At 39.8% G+C, this 18,822-nt stretch overlaps 1 protein-coding gene and 1 pseudogene across 4 annotated transcripts in view; one reads left to right on the top strand and one right to left on the bottom strand.

Moving 5' to 3' along the window:
- ENOX1 (ecto-NOX disulfide-thiol exchanger 1) overlaps nucleotides 1-18,822 on the top strand; it is a 505,667-nt gene that overhangs the window by 14,275 nt on the left and 472,570 nt on the right. The window lies entirely within an intron of this gene.
- LOC105731680 (ubiquitin-fold modifier-conjugating enzyme 1-like) lies at nucleotides 13,891-14,697 on the bottom strand (annotated as a pseudogene).

Raw genomic sequence — 18,822 nt, 5'->3', positions numbered from 1 at the left:
AAAATTTACTGTCTTTTGCACATATAAATTTGAAGCCTTAATGTTATGCCTTTCTGGTTATTTGCATTTAATATGCATGCAAATTCACAATATATACTATATGCCAAGAACATAAATTATAAATCGGTACTTTCCCTGGTTGTTAGCAATTTTGGCTGCTTTAAAAATTAGTACTTTGAAGAAATATATGTTTTCAAATTTATTTGTAGTATCTTTAGTTTCCAAAGGAAAATATATATAATACACTCTCAATCAGGAAGGTAGATCTCTGCTGTAACATTCTCTGGATTTAAAAATTGTGTGTAATGCTAGAGGTTAGAATGTTTTTATTTATCTTTCCTGTGAATGAGATGTTTGTTTCCATTAACAATGCTGAGAAATATGTGTTTCTGTAGCATGATTGCAGCCTTCAGCCATCCTGTATACTTGGGGGTCTTTTCAGTGATAAACACACCTCCAGTACCAGAGCAGCATATTGTACTTCCAAGTGGAAGAAGACCTGACAGTGCTGCACAATTGATGGCCAGAGACTCCCAGAGAGGGACTCTGTAGCCTCTCTGCCTGCCATTGAGGCTTGTTGTCTTGGCAACTAAAACACAGCCATCCATCCTTTCCCCAGGTAGGGAGCTCCAGTCATCCTTAACTTTGCCATGACCTTTTTCCCTCCCGCTTCCAATCTGTTTAGGGTTCTGCCATGCATCTTCCAGACAGCTTTGGATTTTCTCTCCCTTGGACATCACCAGGCCACCTCCTGGTTCTGTTTTTCTCCTTTTGATGAATGAATGCTCATCACTGGCATCCTGGCTACTCAGCTTGCTTACTTTTTCCTAAGTCCAAAGCAAGGCACCCAAGGCCTTCCTGCCCACTATGAAAGTCAGGTCATCTTGCACTGTGAAACTCTAGAATGGAGCATTCTCTGCAGGGTGCAAACATTTGTCCTCAACTTCAGCAGTCTGCTCTGGCACACTATTTAGACTAATTTTTAAAACATTTTTCTGTCTGCGCTGCACATCTTTCATGACTTAGACACCCTCCTCCACCTTACCAACCCTAAGGACCACTTTATCTTCTATGTTTCTAAGTTATTTCATCTCACTCAAAATCAGCCCTCTTTAAGTGATCCAGAGCAAGGGCTCTCAGCTGACAAGTTTTATTGGTGGCACCATCACCACCACCATCACGGTAAATATTATGACTAACTTCTGTGCCAGCATATTAGCATACTACAAGTAGCTGCACAAAATGGGCCTGTGAACATTGACTCAAACCTGAGTTAGGGCCTCTGTGTTATTGTGCAGCTTGGTCAAGGGCTCAAGTCGGGATGAGAATCCATCTTGGTTCTGCTCTTCATGTGTGTCCTTGGGCATGGCTGAATCTGCCAGGATTAACAGGTGACTTCTACCTCTCACTCCTTTTCCCTCCAAAAAAGTGACCTGTAGTTAGTCAAATGGGGCTAGGTCATAGACCTGAAGAGGCATCATTTTCTGATTCACTTTTGGGCCACGTAGGCATTATTTAGTACTTTGTAGCTAGGTACCTATAGGCTTATAAAAGCCTTGACTTACAGAATAGATATGACAATAAAAATGATTCAAAGTGAAGTCTTCTTTTTTATTTAGACAGAGTCTCACTCTGTCGCCCAGGCTGGAGTGCAGTGGCATGCTCTCAGCTCACTGCAACCTCCACCACCCAGGTTCAAGCGATTCTCCTGCCACAGCCTCTTGAGTAGCTGAGATTACAGACACCTGCCACCACACCCAGCTAATTTTTATATTTTTTAGTAGATACAGGGTTTTGCCATGTTGGCCAGGCTGATCTTGAACTTCTGACCTCAAGTGATCTGCCTGTCTCGGCCTCCCGAAGTGCTGGTATTACAGGCATGAGCCAGTGTGCCCAGCCTCAAAGTGAAGTCTTTTATTACAAGGAGAAAGTACTAGGTGAGGATAATTTAATTTTGTGATCATAATTGCATCCTGGCAAAATTTTCTGCAGTAATTGCTTCTCCTTCTATTCCCTCTTCATCCCTGCTCCTTTTCTCCTCCTTCGTTTTTTGGTAATAATCATAGTAGCTAATAAATGTATAAAATATTCTTACTGGCTCAGAGATACATTTTTCCTAGGTTTGATTGTATCATGGGAATTCTAACCCCAGAGGTCCCATGTGGTGTGGGTGAAGCAGCCTTCTAACTGTCATAGAAACATGGAAGTCACATGCTAGATTTACATAGAGCTCAGGGGCTCTGAGTGTAAGAACTGGAGCTTGACTCATTTTTGGCATTCAGACATGTAGTGATCTCTCTCATCGCTTAGGATTCCCCAAAAAAGACTGGATCGAGGGATGTGATGGAGTTCCTGAAAAAAAGCCATGAGTGAAGAAGTCTGCTAACATGGACCAGACCAAGCTACAGGGGTTTTTGTTTTGTTTTCTTTTCTTTTTGAGATGGAGTCTTGCACTTGTTGCCCAGCTTGGAGTGCAGTGGTGCAATCTCGGCTCTGCAACCTCCACCTCCCGGATTTGAGCGATTCTCCTGCCTCAGCCTCCAGAATAGCTGGGATTACAGACACCTGCCACCATACTAATTTTTGTATTTTTAGCAGAGACAGGGTTTTATCATGTTGCCCAGGCTGGTCTCGAACTCCTGACCTCAGGTGATCTGCCCGCCTTGGCCTCCCAAAGTACTGGGATTACAGGAGTGAGCCACCACACCCAGCCGAGCTACTGGGTGTGAAAGTCCAAGTAGCATTGGTTCTAGGTACCTCCCTTGACCTAATGAGCCTTCCCTCAATTTCCCCACCTGCAACAGACTCCTGCTCACACAAAAAGCAAGTATACTATGGCATGAACAATGACTGTGTCATAAAGCAGGGGTCATTGAACCATGGCCCTTGAGGAAAATCCAGCCTGTGGCCTGCTGGATTGTTTTTACATTTTTAAGGAGTTGTAAAAAGGAAAAAAAAAAAACAAAGAGTGGAAATGGCTTCCCTGATAGTGAGGCCTTGAGGTTTCTTCTCTTCCCTCTTCACCCCTTTCTTTGTGCTGTAGAAGAAGTTGTCTTCCCTGAGAATGTTGTCAAAGGTGTTGATGGTGACTTGTGATGGCAGAGTGATGAAGGTATGTGGAGCAGATGTAAAGTACAAGAGAATAGGATTGTCAGGAGAGGAGGATTGTCAGGCAGCAGGCCTTAAGTCTGACTCTCAGGGAATCCTGGAGGGATTAGCCGAGGAAGGGATCCCAGGAAAAGCTCAGACTTGCTGCCATTCATTCCATGCATGGAGCTCAGAGGATTGAGACTTAGGCTGCTGCCTTAAATACAGCATATCTGTGGCACCAGGATGCCAGGGGACTTTTGGTTTGTACTTGTGTTCTATAGTTTATGAAGTCTTTCTCATTTTGTGAGATTCTGAAGCAGGCAGAATGGGTGTTACTGTTGACCTCAATTCATAGAGAAAAAAAAGGATTGATGCTATGTCAGGGAAATGAGTCCCTTCTTCAAGGTCACAGAGTTATATGATGATGTTGGAAATCAAATCTAGATATTCTGGCTCTAAAACCTGAGCACCTTGCTTGGAATCTGTGAATTATCAAAGTGTGAACTCTGCACCTCTTATCCCCAACACAAAAGCCATCTTACTCAGTACTGTTTATTTGTAAGCTCAGTAGATTAATGTATACAACATTAGAAATGGTTAGAATAGCTCCAGAATTGGATTCATTTTATACCTCAGCTTATCCACTTCTCACAGGGAAGGTATCTATAGAACAAACTAACCAGAGTGTGAAGGTAATTTATGCTGCCCTGCATTGTGTATCTGGGAACTCTGGGTTGAGTCAGATTACTTGGATGTACTAGTTTGACTTTTATAGACAAGTTATGAAAGGAGTAATTGTGAGAAATAATTGTTGATGCTATGACAACTGTAATAAAAATTGAAGCTGTTTGTACTATTTTCCCATAGATATCAGAGCAAGACACTACAATAAATGAATTGAGTGGCCTGTTTTGTGTGTATGTGATTTGGATATCAGAAATCATCATTCCTACATGATATGACAGGAGAGAGAATTTTGTACACTTATTTACCACCTTTACACTTTGACATTTTTGTCATAACTAAATGTGCAGTGGAGCCAGCTGGAATCTGCATAGACTCTAGCGCTGTGTCTGGGTCTTACCCTGAGCAATGCATTTGGTTTCAGAGCCAGTGTCGCTGATACAGGCTGCAGCCAGCGCAGGGAAATCCATCACAGTAACAGCAATGTAGCCATCACAGGGAGTCTAACCACATCCATATTCAGATAAGGAGAACATTGAGTGCTCTCACTGAAAATGATATCCAGGGACTCTGGGATAATGCTGCCTTTACACTGTTCATAAAATATGGTAAAAATAAAGCCTTAAAAGTCATGCTTGTGAAGAGTGGAGACAGGAAAATTAGAGTAGCAATTCACACAGTGCACTTTTCCGTGGAGCGAGAAGTCATATCAATTTCTCAAAAATGGGTATTTTGCCTCTTACACATCTGTAAGAAGGCTAGGTTAGCCACGAGTTAGTGGCTTCTGAACTCACTTGGACCTTTGCCTGGCCGGCAAATATCATTTCTTAGAGAGCCTTCCATCCACCCAAATCTGAGGTTTCTGTCTCACCAGCTCCGCCTTCTGTGTTCTCTATCTCATCATCTTATTTTATTTTCTTCACAGCACTTTCCACTGTTTGCAGTTACCTAATTTATTAATTGGCTTGCTTAATCTCTCTCTCTTGCCTTTGGGTTGCGAGCTGCATAGCTGCAGAAGCTGACTGTGGCTCTCTGGTTCACTGTTGTCTTCTGCAGCCCAAAGAACAGTGTCTGGGCTGTGATAGGTGTTCAGTGAACTCACTGACGAATCAGTGAATCACTTGGTAAGTAAATACATGCTTTCCTCTTGCTTAACCCTACAGAATGGTCCTAATACTGGGTGATGATCTTTCCCTAGTGAAAGAATCCAGAGATTCTATTGTTGCCTTAACAAATGACCACAAACCTAGTGGCTTGAACAACACAGATTTATTGTCTTACAGTTCTGCAGGTCAGAAGTCTAACACAGTTTTTACTGGGCTCAAATCAAAGTGTCAGCATGGCTGCACTCCTTAGTGGAGACTCTGGGGGAGACCCATATGCTTGCCTTTTCCAGTTTCTACAGGTCACACACATTCCATGGTTGTGATCTCTTTCCGTTTTCAAAGTGAGTTTGGTGGTAGTCATAATTCTGCCTGTCACGTGGATTAACTCACAAAGGAGGTATAGGGATAGTCAAGCCTAAAGCCTCATTTCTCTTCCAGAATATATATGGCAAAACAGAGAGTCTTCCCAAGTCATTTATTCATTCAACAAGAAATATTTTTGGATCTTGTCACGTTCTTCTTGATAATTTGGTTCCTGGTGACAGAGTGAGCCTAGATTGCTGTTTTGTAGGGTTGGATATGGAGACCCTGGGGAAGTTCTCCTGAATTCCTAACCAAGTGTGATAATCAGAAATTGGGCTTCTAACCAGAAAGAGATCAGTGTGTCCAAAAGGGACTCAAAGCAGTTGTAGTGGTAGCAATAGTGGTATCAGATAATACTAAGTATAGGCCTCTTTGGAGTAATTTATGTATTTTATTCAATCTTTATAATAATCCTGTAATAAAAGCAGTATTATTATCCCCATTTTACAGATGATGAAACTAAGGTACACAGAGGTGAAATAAATTACCTAAGTGACTGAGGCAGGAGTGACTAGCTTATAATAAGTGGATGAGCCAGGATTTAAAATCTCAGGCACTCTAGCTCTCAACTGTGCTCCCTAACCGCTGCACTTCCCTGCCCCGTATGAGACCCATTACAGAGTGACCAAAGGAGCCTCCAAGAGGGCCAGAGTGGGTGCTGAGGCCATCTATTGGCCTCCTTGGTTTTGTGAAGTAGAGGGAACACAGAACGGTCAGAAACTTCTGCTTCCTCAGTTACCAGATCTGGGCCTGGAGCAAGCCATTTCAATTCATTGAGGCTCTGTGAAGAGAAAATAGAAATTCTGCTGGTCTGCATCTCCAGTGTGGGAGAAGGATAAAATGATTATTGAGACATGCCCTGTAAATGTTGGCTGTTACTATCCACATGTTTAAATGATGAGGTGAGGAAGGAAAGTGAGTATGATCACCTTCATGCCCCAAGAATCTAGTTGGCTTTTGTCACCTGGGGTAAACTGGAGAGCATAACTGAGACATGAAATCTTCTCATTTCCTCTGTGAGAGAGGGTGATTGATGACAGGGATGTACAGGTCAGCCTGTGACAGCATGTAATCAATCAGGACATGAGAAGGATAGCTAGTCTTTGGTGTACAGCTGAGGATTCTAATAACCCAACAGTGGCCACCAGAAGGAAAAGCCTCCTGTGCTTATCTTCACTTCCTTCATCTGAATTTCAGGTATGAAGATGGTATTCTTTAGTTTTGCCCTAATTACATGAGCACAAGTGACAGCTGTGAGTTCTAGGCTTCAGAGAGAGGAGTAAAGATTTACCTTGGAGTTAGCCAACATCTGCAAATACTTATTTAAATAATCAATCATACAGAGCTGTCAAGAGCAGTGAGATGTCTGAGATTTTACCCTGCCTGTGAGGTAGCAAGTTAGCCTGCTTGATTCATATATGCTGGCAGAAGACATGAAACTCCTGGATCAGACATAAAGGATATTATTGCTCAATGCACAGCAGGCAGCATGGCCTACAAGCTCTTGGTTTTCCTTGAGGGGAAACTCCCTTAGGGGCAATGCAGAGGGAGCCCAGGTGGATGCTTCATACCTATTGGGTCTGTGTCACAACTGAGGAATACAGAATTTAGGAAATCACCGCTCTTATAAACTGTTTCTGGCATACTTGCCCAACCTTTGCCCTGGAGGAAGTCATTATCTTTATAATTCTTGCCAGGAAACAAAATTATCCTCTGTCCTGGAGGAGGAAGACATAATCTTTATCCTTCCAGGCTGTTTGCTTTACAAACATCCTTGAATAGTCTGAGACAAAAGGTACCACAGGGTAGAGAATTATCTCCCAATAGAAACTAGTGCATAATTAGCTAACTTTCTAGTAATGACCACAAAAGGTGTTTTTTAAATATTTAAAATTTTACAAGTGATTTGCTATAATCGAAATTCTGAGAATAATTCTTTTCTAATTCTTTTCACTTACTGAGGTCTACAAATAATTTAGAATAGATATTCAACCAAACTTGTTGCTTAAATACTCAATTTCCATGGAGTTCAGAACTTCCAATGAATTGGTAATTAATTGGTATTGTAATGAAAGATCGTTTAAATAGAATGAGCAAAGGGCATATGATTGATTGTCCCTTTAATCACCTTTGGTTACAGTAGTTAATAAAAATACACATTTTGTACTTTGACAATGGATGATGCCAATTGAATCTTATTAAAGACTTTTGTGGCCCAACCCATTGGCTCATTCCTGTAATCCCAGCACTTTGGTAGGCTTAAGTGGGAGAATCACTTGAGGCCAGGAATTCTAGACCAGGCTGGGCTGAGCAACATAGTTAGACCTTACCTCTTTAAAAAAAAAAAAATTAGCTGGACATGGCAGCATGCACCTGTAGTTAGTTTTAGCTACTCAGGAGGAGGCCGAGGTGGGAGAATCACTTGAGTCTCAGATGATAGAGACTGCAGTGAGCTGTGATTGCACCACTGCACTCTAGCCTGGGCACAGAATGAGACCCTTCTCCAAAGATATAAATAAAAATATTTTGGCTAAGAAAAACACACTTTTATTTGATTTCCATCAAATTTTTTTTTAGCCTAATTCCTAATGGGAAAATGATTATTTGATACATGTTTCTTTATATTTGATTTTTAAAATTAATTTCCCAAATATGTTATCTTTAGTTGTGGTTAAATATTATAGACCTATTACTGCCTACTCGGTGTGTAGTCAATGACAAATTGAACCCAAATAAATTGTATAATCTATGAAATAACCAAACCCCAAATTTTTTTTAGGGTTAAACTTGGTATAATATCCAAAAGGTGCTGTAAATGCCAGAAGTGCAAGGACCCAGCTTCTGCCTGGAGTTGGTGCAGTATTGTGAACATGGCTTTAAATGCAGCTGGATCTGGATTGAACTCCAACTCTGACAAATTCCTAATTCTGCAATTTAACTAAAATATATGAGCTTCAGTTCTCTCATCTATAAATTGTATATAATGATTACTACATAATAGGATAGTTATGCAGTCCATACGAAATAAGTTATTTGAAGCTGCTACATTCCTTTAATCATGTAAAGAGAATATTGAAGTCAATTCAGGACCATTATAAAGTTTTTTTGATTACTTTCAGCTTGGGTGAAGCTTTAAATTCTTAGTTAAATTCCTTTGCTAAAGCATTCACTTATTGTCTATTATTTTTCTAGTTATCTAGGTGCATTGGGGAATTAAAGTCATCATTTAAAAATCATCCTATGGATATCAAAAGCTCATAAATTGTTAGATGCTAATGGGAAAGTCAAGAATCTGCTTCAACTTATAATTGTAGGCGTACACAGAGCTATCTAGGGAAATGCAAGGGTTGGCTTAAATTCCCAGAATAAAATACTTTGCAGATTTCAAAATATGTCACTCACTATAAAATTAATTATTTACCAGCCACTCACATACTAATCAGGATTTAAAGTATGAAAGACCACAGGAAAGAATTGATGGTTACCTTTCTATTACAAGTGCTGTTATTAAGAAATAATGATAGCTTACTTGTGTGTGTGATGTCATCAGTTTTATGGGAAATCAGGAACTGAATATTTTTAAACTAATTACGATTAATCAAGATGACCTAAAGAGCAACGGCAGTTTGGGATTCTGTTTTTGCCAAATTAATCAATCTCTCCAGTGAAAAGTAGAAGAGAGATTTTAGACTTGACAAACAACTTAAAAGCTTTGTAATGGGAATGGAATGAGAAAGCACAATGAGCAGAAGAATATTTAGTGAAATTCTGTACTCCTTAAAATAAGCAGCTACTGTATTTTGCATATAAAGGTAGACATGACTGAAGAGATAGGGAGATGGGGAGAGGAAAGTTAATATGTTTCAGCAGATGGAATGATGGAAGATAAATGCCTTCTCTTGATATTTAAATCTTGATTTGCTGCTATGATGTAGAAAATAATGTAGAAAATAGCACTATATCACAGTGCCAGCTTAAATCGATATATATTTATATATATATGGATATTTATATGAATGTGCATGTGTGTGTGTGTGTGTGTGTGTGTGTGTGTGTATGTATATATATCTCCAGGATGTCTTCAGATTATATATAAAATGCTAAGGGCTTTACTTAGTGGAGATTGGGTTAAATATTTACTTCTTGCTAAGTAATACCATATGCCTAAACTTTTTAAATAGTAGCGATTTCAAAGGAAGAAACAAACTAAACAATTGGGAAGATGTATCAAATCTAGTTTCAACTGGTGATTCATGGAGATAACTGGGTAACACTGATGTTACTTCCCTGTAGTCCAGCTCATATTAAATAGGCATCTGTCATGAATGGGAGGGTGCTGTGCTGGATCTGTGGTGACTAAACTGATCACAATCATTAACATGACTTCTCAGTTCATTCACAGCTAGGAGGTAGACAGGAGGGGAACACAAACACTGTGTACCCACCCTTGGTCCTTGGCATCCAATGTAAGAAGTGAAGTTAATGAATCTAACCCTTGCTCTCAAGAACCTTATAATATGGTAGGGAAGCTTGCACATTGGTGAGACAGGACAGTTGTAAACATGTAAATCAATTCATAACAATTTTTCTTTATAAATAAAAAAAGTTTTGAGTTTTTATAAATAATATTTTTCCCACATAATTGTAATTATTTTACTTTGAAAGACAGTGAAATCACTATTTCTTCCTCTTAGTTTTCTTTGTATTCTTCCTTACATTGGACTGTATGATCATGGACATAAATATAAATATTTAATGGCTTTCAATACAAACATATCTGTAGCATAAATGAGGAAGTAGAATATCAACTTAAGTGAAGGAAACTAAACTTCTGAGCTCTATTAGACAGGAAAGTGGATATTCCAATAAATAGAGTAGTTGAGGCTATAGCACATTAACTGCACAAAGCTGTAGGGTCAGCATTTTTTAGATAGTATCATGGATGAGTAGTTAATTAAATGAAAGAATCCAATCCCACTGGAATCTTGGGGGAAATGAAGTTTATACTTTCCTTTCCTTGAACATTGGGGAAAATTGGTCTTTGATTCTGTTGAAGCCATCTCTTGGGTGCTTCGGCCCTAAGTTCTGCTTCTGTTACTCGGAAAATCGTTTTTGTTGAAATGACCTTAGTGTCAGTGACACCTATCGGCCAAATTTAATTGCTTTTCTAAAAATACTGTCCTTTTTTCCGAATAATTACTTCAAATTGACAATTAATTAAAATGTAACATGTTGGAAACTTTCTTGTTTAAACTCTTCCTATTCTTCACCTTATTGATTAATTTATTTATTACCAATGACCAACTTACTGTGGGTACTATTTTTCTCAGTTTCCAGCTCCCAGCTTTCTTTCTTAATAGTGATTGAATTTTGAGATCTTCAAAGCAAGCAGACCATAAAGAGAGACTGATAAAACTGTACCTGGGTGTATGTGTATGTGATTGTGTGTTGGAGGGTTATCATCCCTTTTTAAAGAACTACTTACAGGATGGTGGCAGGCTCTTTTGAAATTGGAGACTGAATTTATTGTTAGCATATGTAAATTTAGGTAAGTTATTAAGCAACTCTCAAAGCTTTTTTGTTTTTGCTTCTGTAAAATTAGGATGATGATAATAATATCCAGTGATCTTGTTGTGGGTTAAATGATTAAAAGCACCTAACAAAATGGATTTTATGTAGTAAGTATTCAATAAATGTTAACATGACTATTATTATCATGGTTATTTTGATCTTGATTATTTGTGTTTTATAGCTTTGTCAAACTGCAAAGTTTCTTTTATTTTGAAATATCTTGATAGATGCATGAGACTTCTTTTTAAAAAATTTAAAAATTTAAAAGATTTTATACTTTGTTACATTTGTGTCTCTGACTTCGGTTGTATTGATTTAAATCGCACAATTCCTTATAGAGACTCGAAGGCCTTGAGGGCAGGATCATGTCTTACTCTTGTATAAATCACAAGATAGGGACAGCACTTTATCTGATTAGGTGCCCAACAAATGTGGACAGAACTCTGGTGCATGGAATTGGGGCTTGGGTTTAGTTCTTGCTTCTTACCTGCTATGGGCTTTCTTGGGTCACCTCTCTGAACCAAGGATTTTGAGGTCCTAAAGCCAGGTTTGGAAACCAAAAGGCCTGAAATTTGGGTTCCGGCCTTGCTGAGGGCTGTTCCAAGTTGTGTGGGTTTCCTGGTCAGATATACTTTGATGCCCCTCCAAATCTATATTACTTAAATATTTGGTCAATATCTATTGATTGGCGTCATGGGGGGAATTTTTTTTTTTTTTTTGAGACAGAGTCTTGCTCTGTCGCCAGGCTGGAGTGCAGTGGTGCTATCTCAGCTCACTGCAATATCCGCCTCCCAGGTTCAAGCAATTCTCCTGCTTCAGCCTCCCAAGTAGCTGGGATTACAGGTGTGTGCCACCACACCCAGCTAATTTTTGTAGTTTTAGTAGAGACGGGGTTTCACCGTTGTTGGCCAGGACGGTCTCAATCTCTCGACCTCATGATCTACCTCAGCCTGGCCTCCGAAAGTGCTGGGATTACAGGCATGAGCCACCATGTCCGGCTGGAAATAATTTTTAGTTAATAAAAATGTAGTATAGTAATAGATGCACTAAGTCATTTGCTGTCTCTGTCCAAGGCAGGATCAATCATCTGGAGGAAAAATAGTGAAAGATTGTTCTATGTTTTACTTAAGGTTGATTTTGCTGTAGGTTATGTGTGTGTGTGTGTGTGTGTATTTTAAAACAAGTAATTGGGAGGCATATTAAATAATTTAAGTCTTAACAATTAAAATTTCTCACTTCCTTCAGTCAGCGAGCATCAGCCATGCTTATTTGATTTTAGTTTTAATACACAGTATTAGTGAGTTATTGAAAGATAGATGATGCTGGGCAGGTATTCTTTGTGTAGGTGGGTGGAGGTGGAGCGGATAGACTCTTTCTATTGAAAATGAGAGTTATAAAAGATTATATAACAAAATTTGAGTTGATTGGTGCATATTACTCAAGTAACAACTTTAACACTCTAAAATATTGCCTCCTGAGCAACTGGCCTATTGTTGTGAGCCTGCTCCTCATAGATTTCTGTGTACCAAGCATCTAGAAAAACCTGGTGAGTTGTAGGCATGCAGAAAATAGCATATTTTCTCATGTCTGATACACCATGGATTGCGGATGCAGTAACAGCGTTTTAGAAGATAAAAAAGAACAGAGCCACTTTTAATGTAGATACTATTTTAAGATGTATCTTATTTTCAATAATGTTTAAATGTGAAAAAAGCATGCATCCTAGAATTGAGGAGCAGTGGAATTAGATATGATAATGAGCAACCTGAAATTTAATTTTTTCCTCAGAAAGATTACTTTTTTTAATAGGCATAAACTTATTACATGGTTTCAATACTCAAAGATTAAAAACAGATGCCCCTGTTAGGGCATATAATCTACTTTTACTGTAATAATTTAGGAAAAATATTATAAGATTAATTTTGTAAGTTGACCAGATTATGTATTTCTTATATAATAATACAAGAAAAACAAGAGGTAAATATTTTTATTATTATTTTTAAGACAGAGTCTTGCTCTGTTGCCCAGGCTGGAGTGCAGTGGCACGATCTGAGCTCACTGCAACCTCTGCCGCCTGGGTTCAAGTGATTCTCATGCCTCAGCCTCCTGAGTTGGGCCTGCAGGTGCATACCACCATGCCTGGCTAACTTTTATATTTTTAGTAGAGACAGAGCTTTGCCATGTCAGCCAGGATAATCCCAAACTCCTGGCCTCAAATGATTCATCATCCTCGGCCTCCTAAACTGCTGGGATTACAGGCATGAGCCACTGCACCTAGCCAGGATTTTTATTTTTTGTTTTTTTTTGTTTGTTTGTTTGAGATGGAGTCTCACTGTGTCACCAGGCTGGAGTGCAGTGGCACGATCTCGGATCACTGCAACCTCCACCTCCCGGGTTCAAGCGATTCTCCTGCCTCAGCCTCCCAGCTAGCTGGGACTACATGTGTGTACCACCACATCCAGTTAATTTTTGTATTTTTAGTAGAGATGGGGTTTCACCATGTTGGCCAAGATGGTCTAGATCTCTTGACCTCGTGATCCACCTGCCTCAGCCTCCCAAAGTGCTGGGATTATAGGTGTGAACCACCGTGCCGCGCCTATTTATTGTTAAAGTAGCACTGAAAAAATTCTAAGTGAATCACATATAGATGGGAAGTATGTGTTTTTTAAAACATAAAAACCATGTTGGCTCAGAGTCATGAATGCTGGTGGTCTGTTCAGTGACACCAAAAGATACGTTGTTGGAGGGCATAACTGTCAGTTCCAGTAATTAAGTGCCTGCTCCTAACTGAGACTATCTGGATCAGTGCCTTTTATTTCAATCCAGGTCTATCGGTAAATAGGAATTGAATCTGGTCATGGTGATCTTAGACTGTCAGTGTATCTTCAGGGCAAAACTTTTTAAGAAAATATTAGGTTCTTAGAATTTTGTACAATAAACAGTTTGTTCTCATTAATTAATTTTACCTAATTTTCCAATTTTTTTCTCTTAGTGAAAAAGTTTGTATATGTCACTTTTTTTTTTTTTTTTAACTAGAGGAAGCAGCTTTTATTGATGAGTTATCTCCAGAAACAAAAAAGACTATGTACTCACTTTCAGTTACTCCCTATGCCTCCAGGATCGCATATTGCTCCACCTGGGGCGGATATAAATTCCCTCTAGATTTTCCAAAGCCCAGTCTTTCCCTTCCCGGTGCAGCCTTAGAAACTAAGTAGGGATACTGTTTGGTGTTTGCTTCTCCCCCAGCAATGCCTGCTGCAGCTACTTAGTAACAACTAGAGGTGGGGGTGTTCAGGGAAGCAGTTAGGTGAGTTAAGTGTGATGCACAGGAAAACAGGATCATAGCCTATCAAAGGTCCCTCAGCCCTGCCTCAGTGGCTTGATCCTTCATTAGTTGCATTTCTCTTTGTGTTGGATGACGCCCTTCTGAATCAGATCAGGGATTTCCACTGCCAGCCATGGACCCAGCCCCAGAGCCATGAGATGAGCTAGTCCAAATTTGGGCACGTTCCTGGCCCACAAAGGTTTGAAGTGATCCGTCAGGCATATTTTTCCACCCCTGTACATCTTTGCTGTGTTTCCATCAAGCTCAGGGACTGCAATTTCTGGGGCAGTAGTAGGATATGTGATAGGAATGTCAAACTCGATGTCAAACTCGTATTTCAGGAGGTCACGGATATACTAGCATTTTCCAAACCAGCGAGTCCCTTCCTTGTTGGACTCCAGTTGGAACCAATCGTTGTCAGCATTCTTGTTTTCCACATACTGGATAAGGGACTGATTCCTTCAGTCGCTGCACCCATAACTCCTGATCTTGGGGTCCGGCATTTGTCTTCGGCACCGGGGTCTCAGGCACAACACGTCGCGTGGCCTCATCCGCCATCTTGGACCAGGGCGCAAGCACTTTTTTTTTTTTTTTGAGATGGAGTCTCACTCTGTCACTCAGGCTGGAGTGCAGTGGTGCAATCTTGGCTCACTGCAACCTCTGCCTCCTGGGTTCAAGCGATTCTCCTGCCTCAGTCTCCTGAGTAACTGGGATTACAGGTGCCCACCATGCCCAGTTAATTTTTGTGATTTTAGTAGACTCAGGGTTTCACCTTGTTGGCCAGGCCTCGGACTCTTGATCTCTGGTGATCTGCCTGCCTCGGCCTCCCAAAGTGCTGGGAGTACAGCACAAGCCACCACAGCTAGCCTGTATATGTCACATTTTTTTTCCCCGTGGAAGTACTAATGTTCATGCCAATTCTGTACTGTCATTCCCAAAATTATATTAATGTTCCTAGAACAAAGGAAAACAAAAACAAAATAGGTTTGTAGAAAGTTTTAATCTGAGCCAGAAGTCTAAAAAAATTAATCATATAATGCCATCCATTAAAAGTGGTTTTAAAATACAAAATTTGATACATTACACATGCATAGCATCCTTTATCATCAGTTACTTCATCACAGCGTAAAGTTAGATGAATCTGTACACTGCCCCCCACCACTCAAACACATACATTAACACACACAATTTATATAAACAGATTGTGAAACAGCCTTGGAAAATAAAATACGTAAGCATAAATAAATAAAGACCAAGCAATGCTGCTGGGAGACACATGAATTTTTTAAAAATTCAACTATTTGGCTCTGTTATCTTTTCCTTTGCACTGCACAGATTTAAACTTTTTGGTTTGCTGGCAAGAAAGTTTATTAGGTTAGGAATCGGTTTCTTAAATTACAGTCTTTGTTAGAGCTCAGTGCGTTTAAGGAAACTGTCTCTGAATTAGAGAGCCAAATATTACAGTTTTTGGGGAAAAAAAACCCTAGACACTAATGATGGTAGTGTGAGTTAATTCTAGTTCCTTGGGTGAGGTCTCACTGTGTGGACACAATGCGCCACTTTGGCTGAGATGCTGTTTTCAATAAATATGGAAATTATGGCTTCCAGTGCTTTGGCCTGGTATGAAATCTCGTGGCAAATAGCTTGATACTATGTGATAGATTTGAGATTAATTCCTACCCCTTCCTGAAGTAACCAACCTATATTTAACAAGATGTATCATTATTTCTTGGCCATCCAGAAAGATGGGTAAATATAGTCCTATTTTGTAGAATGAGGCTGCAGCAATAAAGATTTTCTAGTCCATATCCTCTTGGAGGACGAGTTGAGCGAAGCAGCAGGCTCTGCTTTTATTTGTTGAACAAAGTGGGTTGTGCTTTTGTAAGTTAGAGGTGCTCTCTGACCCTTTTCCCTGCTATTGCTTTAGCTTTTTCTAATGACTCTCAGCGGAAAATTACGGTGGGAGTCTTTCCTATTGTCAAATGAGGATAGTTTTGTGATGATGGATTTCAAACTAAACCCATATTCTCAACTTTGTGAAATTCTGGCAGGATGAAGGAGAAATGTGTCTGTCATTTTCAAATTATTTATTAGGGAACAATTAGAGACTTATGCTATAAAATTTGGGGACAACTGTTTTTAAGAGTTGGGGAGACATGGGCGATGAAAAGGTAGTTTGAAAATCTCAGTGGATAAAGCAGAGATGATCAGTGAGAATTTGTTAGAGTGCTGTTCTTCAAGTCTTAAATTCATATGTGGCAACTGCCCACTGAGATCAGAGCAATCGAATCCATATATGCTCTGAATTTGCCTTTTCCTATAATAGTATCTGCAATTAGGAAGGACAGAAAGGAGGCCTAGCCTCCCCTGTAGTTTGCGAGCTGCAGATCTTCAGGGGACAAAGATTTGTGGATATGCCATTGATTCAGGACCCCCTCCTTTAGGTACTGGTGTTTTTGAGTATCCTTAACTTTCTGTTTCATCTGTGGTAGATAGCCTGTTCTCCTTAAGTCATGGCTTACCAGTTGAAACAAGACATCAGATTAACCTGCTTTGTTCATTTCTGACCAAAAAGAAGGAAACTTTGTAAAGACTTAATAGATTAATAAAAACAAAGGCTTCTATGGAATATTTTGAACTCTGGTAAGTTGATTCTGATGAAATCTAAACTATGAGCATTGTGTCAGAGTTAGAATTCCATAAAAGGTAAGGAACTCTGGGCTGAACACTGGGCTTTGCATAGCAGCAGTCCTGATCAGCACCATTAGAAAGATACAGTTCTCCCTAAAATTAAGTCCATATAGAATGTGGTTCTGTGCTCCGTTTGTCTCATTGTATACGAAGTCCACTTATCCTTAACTGTCGTCTCAGCAATCCCGATTTCTCATTTTACAGAAAAGAACCCAAAGCTCAAAGAGTTGTAACTTGATCAAAGTCTCAAATTGAGCTATGGCAGGACTTAGAGTCCAAAGCTTTCATTCATGTCCTGTTTTCATCAGTGCACTATGGAACATAGAATATGCGCTTGCCCGCCCACCTTCTCTTCCTCCCTCTCACCCTTTTCCTTAGTGTATTCTCTAAGCTGTGCCTTCTTTGCTAGTAATTGATTGCTGTGTCCCAGAATTTCTTCAGTGGCTGATCTCCTCCTCTCCTTAGCACTGTTCCTTCCTGACTCGTCTTCCTGGATCTCTGCCACCCAAGCCATTGGTTATGCTGTTGCCATGTCTACTTTCCAAAGGATTTCTGTGAAGCAAGCTGGAATGTTCTAGACATCTATTTTGTAGTGTGATTATTTCCTCTAGATTTGTTGAATAACTGAAAGTGTCAAATATAGGATAATTTTTGCTAAGAGAATATTTGTAGGAAGAGCTTAATAACAAAAATTCATGGGCCACAAGAGTTTTCCAAGGAGGCCAGGAAGACTATTGGGATGAGGAAATCAAGGCCCTGAAAGGTTTAATGATGATGCTCAATGTCAAACAGCAAGTTATCATTTGAAATTGGTTGTGATGTCCTACTATTATCAATAGCAGGTTACCCTTTTATAGTATTTGCTGTATGTCACTATTATTCGCGTGATCATATGAGCATAGGACCCAGTGCTCATGACCCATCATCAGCCCTGCCTACTTATTGTCTTAGTTACAGCTAAATTTCTGTGCCTGAGTTCTCCAACCTCAGGCAGCCTGAGGTGGTGTAGATGAGAACTCTCTTAGTTATTTGGTCCCTGCTCTAGGAAAGAAGCCCTACCTAGCTGTGCTGGCAGCAATTCTGGCTGCACTAGGGCGGCACTTTACCAGAAGGTCAGTCCCATGATAGAGCCCTGCTTCTCCGGATTGATTGATAGTTGTGTGCTGACTGATGCAAGAAGGATCATGAGAACTGCTGGCCCCCTTTCTGCATTTTGCCCTGGTTCCTGAAACTCTTAACTGTCCTTTTGCCCCTGGATTAAGGTCAGAGTGAGCATTATGCTTTGTCCATTTCAATGCATGTGTGTGCATTCTCTCTCTCTTGCTGTCTCCCCCCTCCCTCCCTCTCTCCCCCATCCCTCTTTCTCTCCCTTTCCCTTCCCCCCTTCTCTGTCTCTTTAACTGCAAATCTAATGCAAGTTTTAGCCCCTCCTTTCCTGCCTTATCTGCCTGTGAGTTGCTGACAAGATCCAACAAAATCCTGATATGCATCATATTTTATACTGGATAATTTTAGACGTTATTTCTCACTTCTCACATGTGGAAATTACAGGAAATATATGAACCGAACATGTATTTTTACATTTCAAATAGAGTGGAAGATTTCCTTCTAGCACATTTATCTCTGTCAAAGACCAAAAAAATCATACATTCATTCTTTTTATACTTTTTTCCTTAGTTTCTTTAGAGGAAACAGCACTAGGTACTGAGAAATTAATACAATTGTGGATTTGCCTTTTGTAATGGACATTTGTTGAAAGAAATGCTCATCAGTAGAAATGATAATTTTGATAAATTGCTTCAGCTTTCATGCTTACCTATTTTCTGGTGGCACTAAATCCCAGTTTTAAATCTGAATAAAACTAAGCTGAATGACTTTTCCAGTGGAGCTTCCATTTCCCACTGGTTATTTATAGAGTTTTTCTCTTATACCCCCTTTTGGAGTCTGTTCTCTTTTATCATTTCACAGATATTATCCCCTTTTTGTCCCCTA

Source organism: Aotus nancymaae, unplaced genomic scaffold, assembly GCF_030222135.1.
Source record: "Aotus nancymaae isolate 86718 unplaced genomic scaffold, 86718_ANA_hifiasm-v0.15.2.pri h1tg000043l, whole genome shotgun sequence".
Lineage (NCBI taxonomy): Eukaryota > Metazoa > Chordata > Mammalia > Primates > Aotidae > Aotus > Aotus nancymaae.
This window is presented reverse-complemented; position numbering and strand designations above follow the sequence as displayed.